The sequence below is a fragment of the Lissotriton vulgaris genome, chromosome 6 (genome assembly GCF_964263255.1).
Source record: "Lissotriton vulgaris chromosome 6, aLisVul1.2, whole genome shotgun sequence".
NCBI classification, from domain to species: Eukaryota; Metazoa; Chordata; class Amphibia; order Caudata; family Salamandridae; genus Lissotriton; species Lissotriton vulgaris.
The window spans coordinates 1847045444-1847059101 of NC_141694.1; the positions used below are offsets into that span (position 1 = coordinate 1847045444).

General features: G+C 49.4%; 1 protein-coding gene across 4 annotated transcripts in view; it reads right to left on the reverse strand.

Annotated features, from left to right (window-relative positions):
- The window catches only part of DNAJC5G (DnaJ heat shock protein family (Hsp40) member C5 gamma), a 188950-nt gene that overhangs the window by 145907 nt on the left and 29385 nt on the right, over nucleotides 1–13658 (reverse strand). For 2 of the 4 annotated variants that reach the window (XM_086928153.1, XM_086928155.1), the window contains exon 1: nucleotides 2836–2871. The exons of the other annotated variants lie outside the window; for them this stretch is intronic. The gene's annotated coding sequence lies outside the window, so the exon portion shown is untranslated. Of the gene's footprint in view, nucleotides 1–2835; nucleotides 2872–13658 lie in introns of those variants that run through there. 4 annotated transcript variants of the gene reach the window in all.

Below are 13658 nucleotides of genomic sequence, written 5' to 3' on the forward strand. Positions count from 1 at the left end.
CTTTTCAACGAGTCAAACAGCCAGTAATAGTTTTCTTGGGAACATGGCCCTTATTAGTGGGCGTAAGATGCGATAAAGAGTATTAGAGGGTTTCCACTGATGCTGCTGCATCGCTGTCTGCTTCTAGTATTACACCAGTGTAAAAATATGTAATCTTTTTTTTGTTTAATTAATTTGTCACCCGATAAGGAAAGGGCTCTATTTTAACTTTTAGCTGGTAGACGGAGACCTGGAAGAGGCTAACCTGGCATTATACACCATCAAAAGCGAGGGGCCAGGTGGAAGGTGGTGTGAAAAAAAACAAGTTGGCAATCTTTTCAGTCCTCGGCACCAGCAGCAGACTACTAAAAAAATGCGTTGGGCCCCAGCACTTATTCTATTTATTTGTCAAAGTAATAACCGTACTTAAAGGTACACGGTGTCCTCTAATGACACAACAGTACACCGAGTCCTGTACAAGTGCTCGTATTCCCTAGGTCACCTCAGATATAGTGACGCGTGTAACAATGACGTCATCGCTGCGCATTGCTAAATAAACACAAAAGGGCTCCAACCCTTGCAGCAGATTACATCTCGGCGCATGTCACCTGCCACGAACGGCGTGACGTCCCTAAAAATACCCGGCTCGCCGCGTATCCCATTGTTCTGCCTTCTAACAACGTAAAGCAAAAACTTGACCTGCTCATCATCACATTTGTTTTTTTTACGTCATAGAACGTTCACACTCCACATCTGCTAGATCTGTCTCATCGGGCATCTCTAGCGCATCTTCCCTTCTTGAAGATTTTTTCGTTGAATGCTCAAGGTTGATTCTGATCCTTGACAAGTTCTCACCATAGTCACATTATGTAGATTCACTGTATATAGATTAATCAGCATGGACAGACAAAATATGTTGCATGGACCAGGCCATTGGCCATTCCTTGGGCGGGCATCGGGCGTGCCTCAGTTATATTTAGTGACATGGGCGAGCTACATGTAGATTGCCCACCTTCTGTTGCAATGTATATTTTAAAAATTGAACTTGGGTTATTTGCTAAGCTTTATTGAACTAGTAATAAAAAAGTATTCCTGCCCCACGGAGGTCTATTTGTTTCAACTCACATTGTTCTTTGTTTTCTGTGTTTTGTTAAATCTATTTGCACTGGGGGTTTAGTCTCCGTGCTCAAGGCGTGTCACTGAGCCCTCGCCACGGGATCCTCCGAAGCCCCCCACCCCCTCCCCACAGCGTCTGTCTGAGTCTCATAATTACTTCCCCTGGGGCCCCCCTTCCGTTTACCAGTTGTGCCACTTGCTCCCTCGGCCGGCGCTGCCCCAGTTGCAGGCGCGCCCGAGGTTGCCTACCGCAGAGATCTGCTGGTGAGTGACAGCCATTGATCGGCCGGCAGCCCCCGCTGGTCCCTCTGCCCCCTCTACGCAATGACCCTCGGAGGATGACCTCTGCCACGACCTTTCTGCCGATGCGTAAAAAGGGCGATCCCCGCCGCTACATGAATATGCAACCGGCGTCTTGCTTTTCAGGGTGTTGTGTACGAGCACGTGTAGGTTTTACTATGAATGAAGATTACATTAACACGTTCGCTTGGTTATGAAAGTAGATCTGTTCTTTTAAGTTTCATCGTTTGAGATGAAATGTTGCCAGACAAACCACAAGCTCGGGTCTTTCTTCACAAAGCTCATTGGGCATGGAACACAAGTTGCGCCCCCGCGGCCGTCGCCATTTTAACGGAGGGGGGCGCCTCGCACACTTCCAAGCAGTAAGATGGCGTCGTTTGTTTTTCAACAGCCAAGTCGTGTTAGGTAAGCTGCGGTGAGGAAGAAACACATCCAAAACACTACACATGGAGTAAACAACCTCCCTCTGTCCGGGATGATACCCCATTCACAAAGCTCATTGGGCATGGAACACAAGTTGCGCCCCCGCGGCCGTCGCCATTTTAACGGAGGGGGGCGCCTCGCACACTTCCAAGCAGTAAGATGGCGTTGTTTGTTTTCCCGGCGGCTGGTGCACGGTGCTCCTGCCGCTCGTTACCTGTATGCGTTCCGCGATGCCCTGTTCTGTACTCGGCGGGCCTGTGCAGCGCAGTCCCTGGCTCTCACAGGAACAGCAAGACTCAGTGTTGCGAAACCGGTTGCAGCTCTCGTTTCAGGAAAGTGGGTGCGGCCCCTGGCGCGGATAGCTGTAAATGGATGCGTGAGGCGGGCCACGAGGAAAAGTGTGAGCAGTCCGTGCTCGGAATCATTCCAATTACCTGCCGCTCCCGCTGGCAGCCTCCGCCCGGAGCCGGCCGGCTCTCGGGCGCTGCTACTTTTAACACCGCTAATTGCCGCCTTCCCGTTCGAGTGCCGGCAATGCCAGGACCAGACACGGGGGCGTTCCCGGCGTCCCGTGACGTCGGCAAAAGCCAAAGAATGTCGGGAACGCCCCCGTGTCTGGTCCGGCATTGACGGACAGGCCCCTCGTCCAATGGCAAGGCTCCGTTTACGGAGCCAGCCAATCAAGGACGAGGGCCGAACAAAAGCCACACTACTCTTCTCAACAGGATTTCGCCTGCGCGGAAAAGCTGCGCAGAGCGCAGCTTCCGCTAGGCGAAACCTAAAAAGGGTGTGAGGATTCAGTGTACTTTTGAGATTTACACCGGTCACTGATGCATTGCAGGGGAAGCACTCCCAGGCAGACGGAATGATTCACCAGTCAATTGTATAAGGTGTAAAAGAAACTCCTGTGAACAGAGGCAAAGCACACTAGGTTTATTTCAGACGTGTTTTTAGACCAGCTTGGAAGAGCAGCTGTCTGATAGACCCCATTATAACCAAACAAAACACAGGCCTCACCTTTCAGCTTTGCTTTCTGTCAATCCTGTTCAGCAACTGCAAGAACAGAAAAAATTATTGATAATGCTGAACAGCATCAGCAGAATTAAAAACAAGCACTGGCAAAGTCAACCGGTCTTTCCTTTGTAACCAACTGCCTCAGCCAATGCATATAGCGATGCTTTGTACAGCATGCCCAAAGGTAAACGTGTGCGCTTACGAAATGACATGGATGACTATAATTCACCGATGCGAGCAGGATCCATGAATAACATTTTTAAAAAGCAGCAGTATGAAAGAGCAATTTCCTCACTGGACTACCGCCCCCGTACATTTTTTTTTTAAACGACAGGCGGGAAAACTGGGAAGAGGAAGGAGAAAAGCAACGCACGAGGGAGAGCAAAACTCAGGGAGTGAGAGAGAACACAATGTGGTGGAGGAAGGACGCTTGGCAGGGAGTTCGCACACAATTGTGTGTTTGCAACAAGAGGGAGCCGGCAACACAGTATGGGGAGTGTGTGTGTGCGTTGGAGGGGGGGGAGGAGGGGAGGTGAATAAAAGAAAAAAAATTACCAAGCAGAATTGTGGTGGGGGTGGAGGAACCCACACAGAGCGCAGGGAAGCGGTATACAAGGGAAAAAACAAAAACTATTCACTACCATAGAATGCTGAAAGAAGAACAAGAAATCTCGAATATGGAGCTGTGGTAGGATGCAGCTCGCCCATTCAAAAGAACGGTAAAGAAGCTCTGCGCCAAGGGAGGGGGAAGCAAAAGACAACGAAGGAAAGCCACCAAATAAGAAGCAAGCAACACTGACTGCCAAGGAGCCAACCAATGGTAAGGAATGGGCTGACCCATCGCCCACTGCAAGTATTGCCCGTGTAAACAAAAGGTCATCGACAACAGACAGCCAAAAGCGGTCTCTAGTTGAAATTAAAAGAGCTTATTTAAAAAAAAATATATAATAATAATAATGTATTAGTGGTATAAAGAAGAGTATCCACAGATGTAGTACCTCCAAGTCGGGTACTTGGAGCATGTCATGACTACAACGAAATACGGTGTTGAGTAACGCAAAGTAATAACAGTCACTTGCCCGACAGATGGGATTCATAATCAAACTGGGAGTGTAAACCCAACGACTAGGGCACTAATCGCCAGTCATAAAAAAAACATCACCATAAGAGTATTTGGAGTGCTGCAAGCATGTAATATAATATAAATAGGTTATTTAAATATATAAAACGAGGAGGGGGAGGAAAGCCTTTTGGGCACCGCAGGCATGCAAAGTGTACCGCATAAATGTCAATATAGGCACTTGGTGTTTCCACATGTAAATAGTAGCTGGAAAATCAGTCATCAAGTGCGCCTCGGCTGCGCATTCCACTCCTGGCAGTCCCCCGTTCTGCCACACTCGTGTGCCCTTTTACCCCTCCTTAAGCCAACTCCATGTTTTTTAACGGGGCCTCTTTAAGGTTGGGGCCACTCCTGGCGCTACGCCCCTGCTTAAAATTCTGCGGATCGTTCACAGCAGTTCTAACAATTCGACGTTAAATTGCACCTTATAACAAGTCTCTTCTGTTATGTGCTACTGCCACCAAATGTAATGGTATTGGATTCGTCCACCTTAGAAGGATGAAGCGCGGAGCTGGTATTGCCTGAAGTATGAGCCGTGGCGTTTAGGTGCCATTGGCGATCATTTGATTCACCAAGCCAGCTTTACAATCAAATTGACCAGCCTCGCCAACAGGACCAACAATGACAGAACGTTTCATCTCCCTAGATGCAGCTACTGTGGGACAACAGTTATTCATTGATTGATTCATTCATTCATGGCCAGTATCCTCAACTTCCATTAGGCAAGGGTATGAATAGGTTCAATTAATCCATTCATTGATGCCCTCATTTCTGCGTTGGTTCATTTGTGAGAGCCTCAGCTTTCAGGGGGCCAACGCGCTCATCCGTTGAATGCATGTATCAAACCCCTAGCCATGTGTTCATTCATTCATGGTAGCCTCGCATTCTTGTATTGATTCCATCCATCCATCCATCCATGCATGCATGCATGCATTCTTTCGTCCACAAGTACACTCATTCATTCAACGATTCAGTTAATCCGTCGATTCATTATTCAGCCTATCCACGTGTTCGCTCATTTATGCATGCATCCATTCTCGAGTCGTGGCTCAAGCCTGCAAATGGGACATAAAGGGCATAGCGGGTTCAATTCACCCAGTCATTCATCCATCATTCAGCAACTGAGGAAGGCCGCGCACGCGCATGCCAAGTTTGCTTTGCATTGCCTCGCGGGCAGCCCCGTCCACTCTTGGAAGTCCTTTGGCCAAGGTTGCCGAAACGCGCCCCCCCCCCCCTCCCTCTACTTTCCAACGCAGTCCACCCTGTGCTCGCTTCCTTGGCTGGAGTAGGGGCACACCGGCAGGCATGTTCTTGTAAGCACGTCCAGCTTGCATTCATGTATTCACGCCACGGGGCTAAAGCCAGCTCAATGAGCGCTGCTGCTCGGCCGCCCAGCGCAGTTAAAAACCATCACCTCCCTGCTCCCCCCACCTCCCAACACCCCCATTGTACCAGGACCCCATCTACAACCACGTGGTGCCAGGGCGCATTGAACCATCACAGCACTGCATCGTTGCCCCATCTGCCCGCACCCCAAAGCTCGCTGGCTCTGGGGCATCGAGGCTGGTTTCAAAGACCCCCTCTCTCTCCCCCCCCCCTCTTAAGAGTCGACAAGCTGCCGCAGTTTACTTTGTCTGGCAGGCATTAGCGTTGACCTCCGCCACTGGTTAATTGCCAACTTGTATATAAAGAAACATTGCTATTTACAGCGCTAATACCGCAAAGTGGAACTAATGCGAGAGCCATTGCATTGCAAATGCTGGTTTTACGTTAGGTTTCAGATACTAGCATTCGCACACGCAGACCGGACAGGCTGGACCCGTCCCAGCGGCGCTGAGGCACAACACCCTATCACCTGAAATGTGCCCTCTGCCGCAGCAGGATCTCTTCCCCCACCCCACCTGCCCCCCCCCCCACCCCCTCCCAAAACCCGATAAGAAAGCAATGAGTAATCCTGTTATCAGAGCAGTGCCAGGGGTCACTGGAAACAAAGCCGGACCCGCCTCGCCCCTCCCCACACTCAGGGGTGCATTAGGGGGGGAGCAAGGACCCCGCCCGCTGCTTTACATTTAACTGCTGACCGAGGCAGGCGCTATTTGCATTCATTCTCCAGCTCTCTGTGTATATTCAAGGTATGCAATGTAATGCATGCACGACCCCAGCAGCTGGAAGCTACCCGCCCACTAATCAAACTTTGCAAATTGGATGCGTCATTACCACACCATTCACATGCAGGCCTCCTACCCACAGAACAATGAAGTAATGAGACAAAGCGTGAGCAGCTGGCCAGGGGCGCCTCGAGGCGCACGGATGCATGCACGGGTTCAAGGAGTTGTTTTACCAGTCAGTGAACGTGCGAGCCTGCAGGTTACACTCACGCCGATCGCCGCACACTGACAACATCACTGGAATGGAGTCATGCATGTTTCACGTCATGCCCCTCTCTCCCCCCCCCTTCTCCCCCCCATCTATTTCATTATTTTCAAGGCTACGGCGAGATCTCACACACAGACCCCTTCACCGAGCACCCAAGCCATGTTACCAGTATGAAGCTCCGAGCCCTGCCGGATACACATGTGTGCAGCAGGTGCCGTCACCCACTGAGCCATCTTTAACGGGGTGCCTTTGACAAATAAAGTCAGCCACCAGCTTTGATGCCACTTCTCCCTGTTGTCAATTCATTTCTTTGGCGGTGGAGTTGGCAAAATTACGTCCATCTATCTAGTGTTAGACCACAGGCGGGTTCTACTACCCCCAACCCCAGGCTAGTCCCACCCGCCTCGCCGCTCCCCCCGAAAAGGGCAGATTCTGGGGGCCCCGAGCCCGACCCCAAACAACGCCACCTGCGCCCCTAGCTCCTAGTTCGGGACCCAGCATCGGGTATACATGGGCATCGGGTATGCAGCATCGGATCCCACGAGTCACCCCGCTAAAGGGACTGCGAGCGCCGCCCTTCAGGCCCCGAGGTCGACGGACCGAGGACAGACTGACTTACTTTTGTAAATGTACCGCACCTGTCAAGGTTTGACCTCGTGTAATCGTAACTGGTACTCCTGAAAAGCACTTCGATGCCCCTGGGTCGAGTTCGTGCCATCAAAACTGCAATAAATAAAAATAAATACAAAATGGTTTGCTCTCAAAGAGACTATGAAATTTCCACTCTGGGTTTCGGTCTTAAAACCACCTGGTCCCCCACTTGAAGTTGGGTTGCACAGGCCTTTCGAGTTCTTGTTGGGGTCTTGGTGACATCTAGGCCCACAATGGGCCACGTGGGTCCAGTTGGAAACCTGCCCGGTGGGGTCACTTAACCAGCTTTTGAATTATGGACAAAACAAGATTCATTTTGAACTTGGTTAAATGGAGAATTATTGGTTGGACCAGCGATCCACGTCATGCAGCGCATCTGGGAGTGGAGCGTTGAATCGACGCTCCCCACAGGATTACTTAACCAGGGGGGCCATGGGAGACCATTGGGTAAAGCTGTGGGCCGTTACGACAGACTCTCAGGAAATACTGTAAACACCAATCAAGATCTAGTCCTAGCTCCTCACCAATGCAGAGGGCCTGGTATAAAGTCCTCAAACCATTCCACCTCCCTAGGGGCTTATGGCCACTACATCGTTCTTTTCCAGTGCTCGATTCCTAGGCGGTCTTGGTAGCCCTTGAATTCAGTTTCCTGACTTTGGAGGTCATTTATCTATCTGTTTTGAGCTCTACCGGTAGCCCAAATGTGGCAAGTGTCTTTTTAAACAAAGGGTGTACCTTCTGGAACACTATGGAAGAGACAATTTCCACAACTGGGAACTAGGAATGCCCCTCATTCAGCCTTTGGGAAGCTTCTGAAATCCATACTGCTCCAGGGTGTTTGGCATGGCTCTTCCGGCACAACAGGAGCAGGCTGGGCTGCCCCTCCTTCCACCTGGCAGGCATGGCAAGTTATTACTGCCTCAGCAACTGCATCATCCATCCCTGGGAAAAACACACCATTACCCTGAGATGGGCCTTAGTCTTGGCAACTTCTTGGTGCCCTTAGCGTGCAAGCTAAATGACCCACTTTAACAATGTTTGCAGCACTATGAGGAGTCCTTCTCATAGAAAGAGGCCACCCCCCAACCGACGGTGAATAGCCAGATACCTGCTCAATTACACCCATTTGCTGCCGTCTTAATAATTCTTCTTCCATCAGGCCCCAGAAGTGGAATGGAACTCGCCGGTGTCTAAGGGTTGTAAGTCAAATCGTTTTAAAATCGATAAGAAGTTTGATGGCTGTGCTTTGAGCCATCCAGTCCCCTCTAATAGCGGTGTAAATTCCATGTTATGAGTAAATCACACCAAAGACATAGACACAATGATCATGCATGTGCAAAAAGGAATATTTGTGACGGGTTGTGAACTGGTGCGGGGCTCATGCAGCAGTTGGAATCACAGCTTCTCCCGCTCACCAGTCATGCATTGGACAGGTTGTGACCTGGTGCGGGGCTCATGCACCAGTTGGAATCACAGCTTCTCCCGCTAACGAGTCATGCAGTGGACAGTTGTGACCTAGGTGCGGGGCTCATGCACCAGGTGGAATCACAGCTTCTCCCGCTCACGAGTCATGCAGTGGACACCTCATGGAGCATCACGGACCCCAAGCACAATGGATCTACGGTTGCTTCACCCATTGAGAGACAACAGAAAAAGTACTGTGCACATTCAGGAGAAATCTAAAGTGGGGGCTGGAGAGAGAAATGATCTCTAACTAGGAGGGCAAATATTCAACGTCATGACCAACAAAACGGTTGCACTCAGATAATAGAGCCCTCCAAGGGAGGCTCCGAAACCTGATCTCTCTCACACACACACACACAGAGTACTGTACCCCATGAGGTTGTGTTACAGGATCCAAAAAGGCAGGGCCCCCAGTAGTTACTGAAGGGTATTCGTACTCCTGGGTAGAATCGTTTGCTTCTGGAACACTATGTGCAGTATTTCAGTGTGCACGGATCATGTAAAATAATGTTAATGTTTTGAAAGAATACGCATTGGCTAGACATTAAATTATTAACTGGTATTGGTTGTTTATGGAGATCTTGTTCTCCAACCTCACACCAGCTCCCAGACTCACAAACCGGAGGATGAAGTGCTAAAGGGCTCAGTTTGGGATGCCGCAGTAAGAAGCCGGCCCAGGACACCTATATTAAAAGGCTCCAAGACTCAGATTGAAACAACCTGAGCCCAGTAACCTGGACAGCCCTGGGACTCCACAGCAAGGCCCAAAGAAGACAAATGTTTAACAGGGCGGCGAGACGGCGGGATGCGCCCATTTAATTGCTTCTGCTCAAGGCCTAAGGACAACCCGGGGCAGGTACCTGCCCATGCACTTCACACAGGGCAAAGTGGGGTGACCGGTAGGGGGCATTCACTGGCTACAGGTCAACACCTATGAACACCCGGGGCAGGTACCTGCCCATGCAATGCACACAGGGAAGTAGTGAGTAGTTTAATGGTTACTGCACAACACCTACGGACACCCAAGTGTAGGTATCAGCCCGTGCACTGCACACAGGACAGGTAGCGAGTAGTTTTTTTTTTTTTGCAGAGTTTTATATAGCGCAAACTTAACCCGAATTGGGTATCAGAGCGCTTTACATAGCATCAGTTGTATTACATGAGGACACCTTCATTTTTGTTAGGCACGGGGAGAATAAGTGATGTGCCCAGAATCACAGCAGGTTTAAGCAACATTACCGAGACTCGAACCCTGAGGTTCCGTGACGATCGTAAGTGGTGTTTTCAACTCGCACGAATATGGTCGAGTCTGGTATCTATGAACCGCAAATGACGAGTTTAGTGGGTGTGCGCAGTTTCGTTGTGCTAACTAGAACCGTTCGTTTGTTTCGTGGGTTTATCTATCTGTACCCACGGGTTCCATCTTAGATATGGCATCCATTTTGTCTCTTGCCCTCAAGTAGCCAGCGAACGGACGCTGTCCGCTTCGCGACCCTGGGATTCCCAAGACTTTTGCGGAAGACACGTTTCCTTTGAAAGTGTCTTTATGATGAGGGGGATGATACAGTAAGGCAGATGGCCCCGCTCGAGGCACATCTTGCCGTGCCGGTCTATTGTCTCAGCCGTGCATCTCATTAGGCACGTCCTTTTGATGCCTGCAGCTCGTGTTTCCCGATACCACCCCTTTTACACCCTTTCCGATCTCCCCACTGTTTCTGCCTTCCTCTGCACCTGTCCTTGTTCCTTCTTCGATCTGTTTACTGCCGATTGGAATGTACTAATGGTGGGAAGATGGGTTTTTACAGTTGGGAACCACCGAATGTTTCTGTACTTATGTTCCGGACCTTGAATACATCAAAGCGACCCCTTTTGGGGATAACGATGGGAACTAAGTTGTAAACCTTTGTGTATCATGTTAACGTATGGGAGAAAACTGTATAAAAAGGAGCGATCCACAGTAGTAAATGGAATCAGATCCCGCGAACATACCGGCTGTGTACTTCACGTGACTTCTGTGTTCCCTGCAGTAAATAAACCTCGAATCTTTGACGCCGAAGGAAGTGTCCCGTGTCTGTCATTTGTACGCCGGAACAGGTTACCCACGAAGGTTTCAGGTGTTGTCCCCTGGCACCGCTGGGTCTTAAATAACCCAGTCCTTCAGTTGGCGCCCCACGTGGGGCTGCATCAGTGGTACCGGTCCAAGCCCGACGATCGTGAGGAACTTCATGTGAAATCTCCGAGGGAAGGTGCACCCCGCTTCATCGATCCTGTTGTCGAAATAAGTGGCCCGACGACTTTTCCCGCGAAGATTCCCGCCTCCTGACGGCTGCGACGGACTGCTGCCCTGACTGTAGACCTGTTTTGGCGCTTGGCGTAGACCTTGGTACAGCGAGACGATGGACGGGCCTTCCTGGTGACGCCATCGATCTTTGAGTTAAGTATTTGTGGGTCGCTCCCAGAGTCCTTGGTTGTGGTTGCTTAGTGGTTGCATGGTTCCATTGCATTTGTGGTTCTTCGTACTTGGTTCTTTGTTGTGATATTTGACGACTGCAGCCGCCAAAAACCGAGTGTTTTTGCTCTTTGCAGGGACTTGGTAAATCCCGTAACCCTTGAAGTTTGTGAAACTCGGCTAGTGTGCACGATGCCTGGTGGCAGTACTTTGTTTAGTTGTTTCAGACGTTGTGGTACGGATTCCCGGCTGGAGGACTCGTGTCCGATACCTCCGGTTGGAACTCCCACTTATGAGCTTTACAGCAAGCATGGTTTAGGTCCGATTACCTTTAATGAATATTGGATCCGTTATACCAAAAAAGATGGTGTCCTTAGTTGGCCACCTCATGGTAGTTTCGAGACCCCGATTTTAGATAACCTTGAGGCTAAATTGTTTAAGAAAAAGTCAAGGCCGGCCATGTTTGATGCCTTTCGGTTATGGCGCAAAGAAGCCAGACAGAAAGAGATCAGACAGACAAAACGTAATCATAGAGATGGTGTTGCTACCATTGTAAAGAAAGCAGAGCAGTTTCAGCGTGATAAGGAGGAAAAGGAAAAGGAAGTTTTTGATAGGCCTCAACGTATGACTATAGATAAATGTTATCCCGCTTTGCCAACGGAGTCGGATAAGAAGGAGGAATTAGTTGAGGATCCCTTAATGTCCTATCTTATGAAGTCACCACCTCCGTACGCACAGGGTACCACAGCTCCCGTGGTTCCTCCTGTACCTGCTCCTCAACCTGCTCCTCCGACTGTTCCTATTCCTTTGCCCGCTTCTGTTCCTACTGCTCCCCCGCCTGTACTTCCTCATACTCCTGTTCCCGCTACTGCTCCTGTTTTACTTACTCCTGTTGTTTCTTCTGTTCCCGATTCTTCTCTTGTTTCCACTCTATCGTATACTTCTCCCATCTACCCGACGTCGTACTCCTTTAGTTGCTGCTAATTTTGCTAATTCTCTTGGACCTATTTCTGAGTCCGCTGGTTCGGACGGTCCACAAAGACGTAGTCAGCTTCCCGGTAATAGGGAACGTGCTGCGTTGTACAATATGGCGATGTCATGGATGCTGCACCCCTATAGGAATCCACCACGTTCGGTATTTAATACGTTTAGTCAATTCAATATACCGACACAATGATATGTTTTTGAGGAAAAGTGCAAGGCTTTGCGTGATCAAATATCGGCAGATGCATCGGACGATGTATTAACTGCTTTAACCAATCTACAGCTCCAGTTTTCGAGCGGAATGGTGGTGGGTACTAATGTTCGACGTGCTGTCGAGAACTTATTGGCTCTTCGCCCCTCTATGATGCCTCAAGCATTGTTCGTTGAGGATGTTGAGAGACAGTTAGATGCGTCTGGTCAGTTTCCCATGCGTGAAGTTCCACCAGTGTGGATGCCAGGTGATGCTGCTGCTGTTCCTATTATCCTGCCACATTTCCAGAGAGTATGGATACATCTCCCATGGAAACGATCAGAAGTTTTACAGGTGAAGCAATCTTTGCCTGACCCTCGCAAAAATCCTGCAGGGTATTATAAGGAGTTGTCGCAGCTCGTAGATGCGACGATAATGAATCTTGCCGATATCGATATGCTGTTTGGCAATGTCGTACCGCAACCGGTATGGGCCAAGATTCGTCAGGAAGATCACGCAAATGAATTAGGTGGTGATTGGGCTGCCCTTACTGCGGCAGATACGCGACAAACTGGTGGGGCTAAGCCTGAACAGCTTATTGCTGCTCTCCCTCAGAGAATTATTACCCTGATGAAAACGCTTATGCCAGCTATGAGGGTGAACTGGGACAAGTTGTCAGCTTGTAGACAGAAGAAGGACGAGAGTGTCTCTGACTTCTTTACGAGATTTGAGGAGGCATTCATCGATCACAGTGGTCAGGATATGAGTACTGAGGGTGGTCAGCGGTTGTTTGTGGATACATTTGTCTCTAACCTATTGCCCGACTTGAGCAATAAATTGAAAAATTCTGAGAGAGTGCGTGGGCTGTCTCTACATCTGCTCAAATATTGGCTACGGCACAATATTATGAGAATAGGGAGAAAGAAGAGAATGACCGCGCTGATAAAAAGACGAAAAAACTCAAAACTAAAGTGTTGTTGCAGCAAGCGTATCCTCAGCGTTCGACTCAGAATGATTCGCAGCAACGTAATAGATCACAGTCGCAATCTAATAGGTCGCAATCGCGAAATGGCTCTTCTTCGCAGAGATCTTCGTTAGGGTACAATCAGTGTGCCTATTGTAGACAGGAGGGACATTTAAAATTCAACTGTCCAGTCCTAAATGAGCGTAACAGTGGTAATTCGTCTAGAGGAGGTCGTGGTGGTGCTCAGCAGACATCACGTGGTAGGGGTCGTGGTGCTCAAAATGATCGTTCAGACAATTCGTCAAATTCCAACAATTGTTTTGATCAACGTGGATCATCGCAAGGACGATCTGAGCAGTATAATGTAGATGACTATTACGTCGATCAGGGAACTGACGACGGTAATTACTAGGACAGCCATAGACAAGGAGAGGGAGTAGTATCAGTTCCGGTTGATCAGAGAGGGCCTTACGTCGCAGTTGCCACATCGGGCGTCGTTGAGCCTTTTCTGTTGGACACTGGTGCAGCGAAAAGTTCCATCATGCATTCGAAACTCCCTGGCGCACCTTTGTCTGGCTTAACAAATGTTTCCGTTGGATTCTCTGGCGCCCCTGTTAGCAATCCGGTT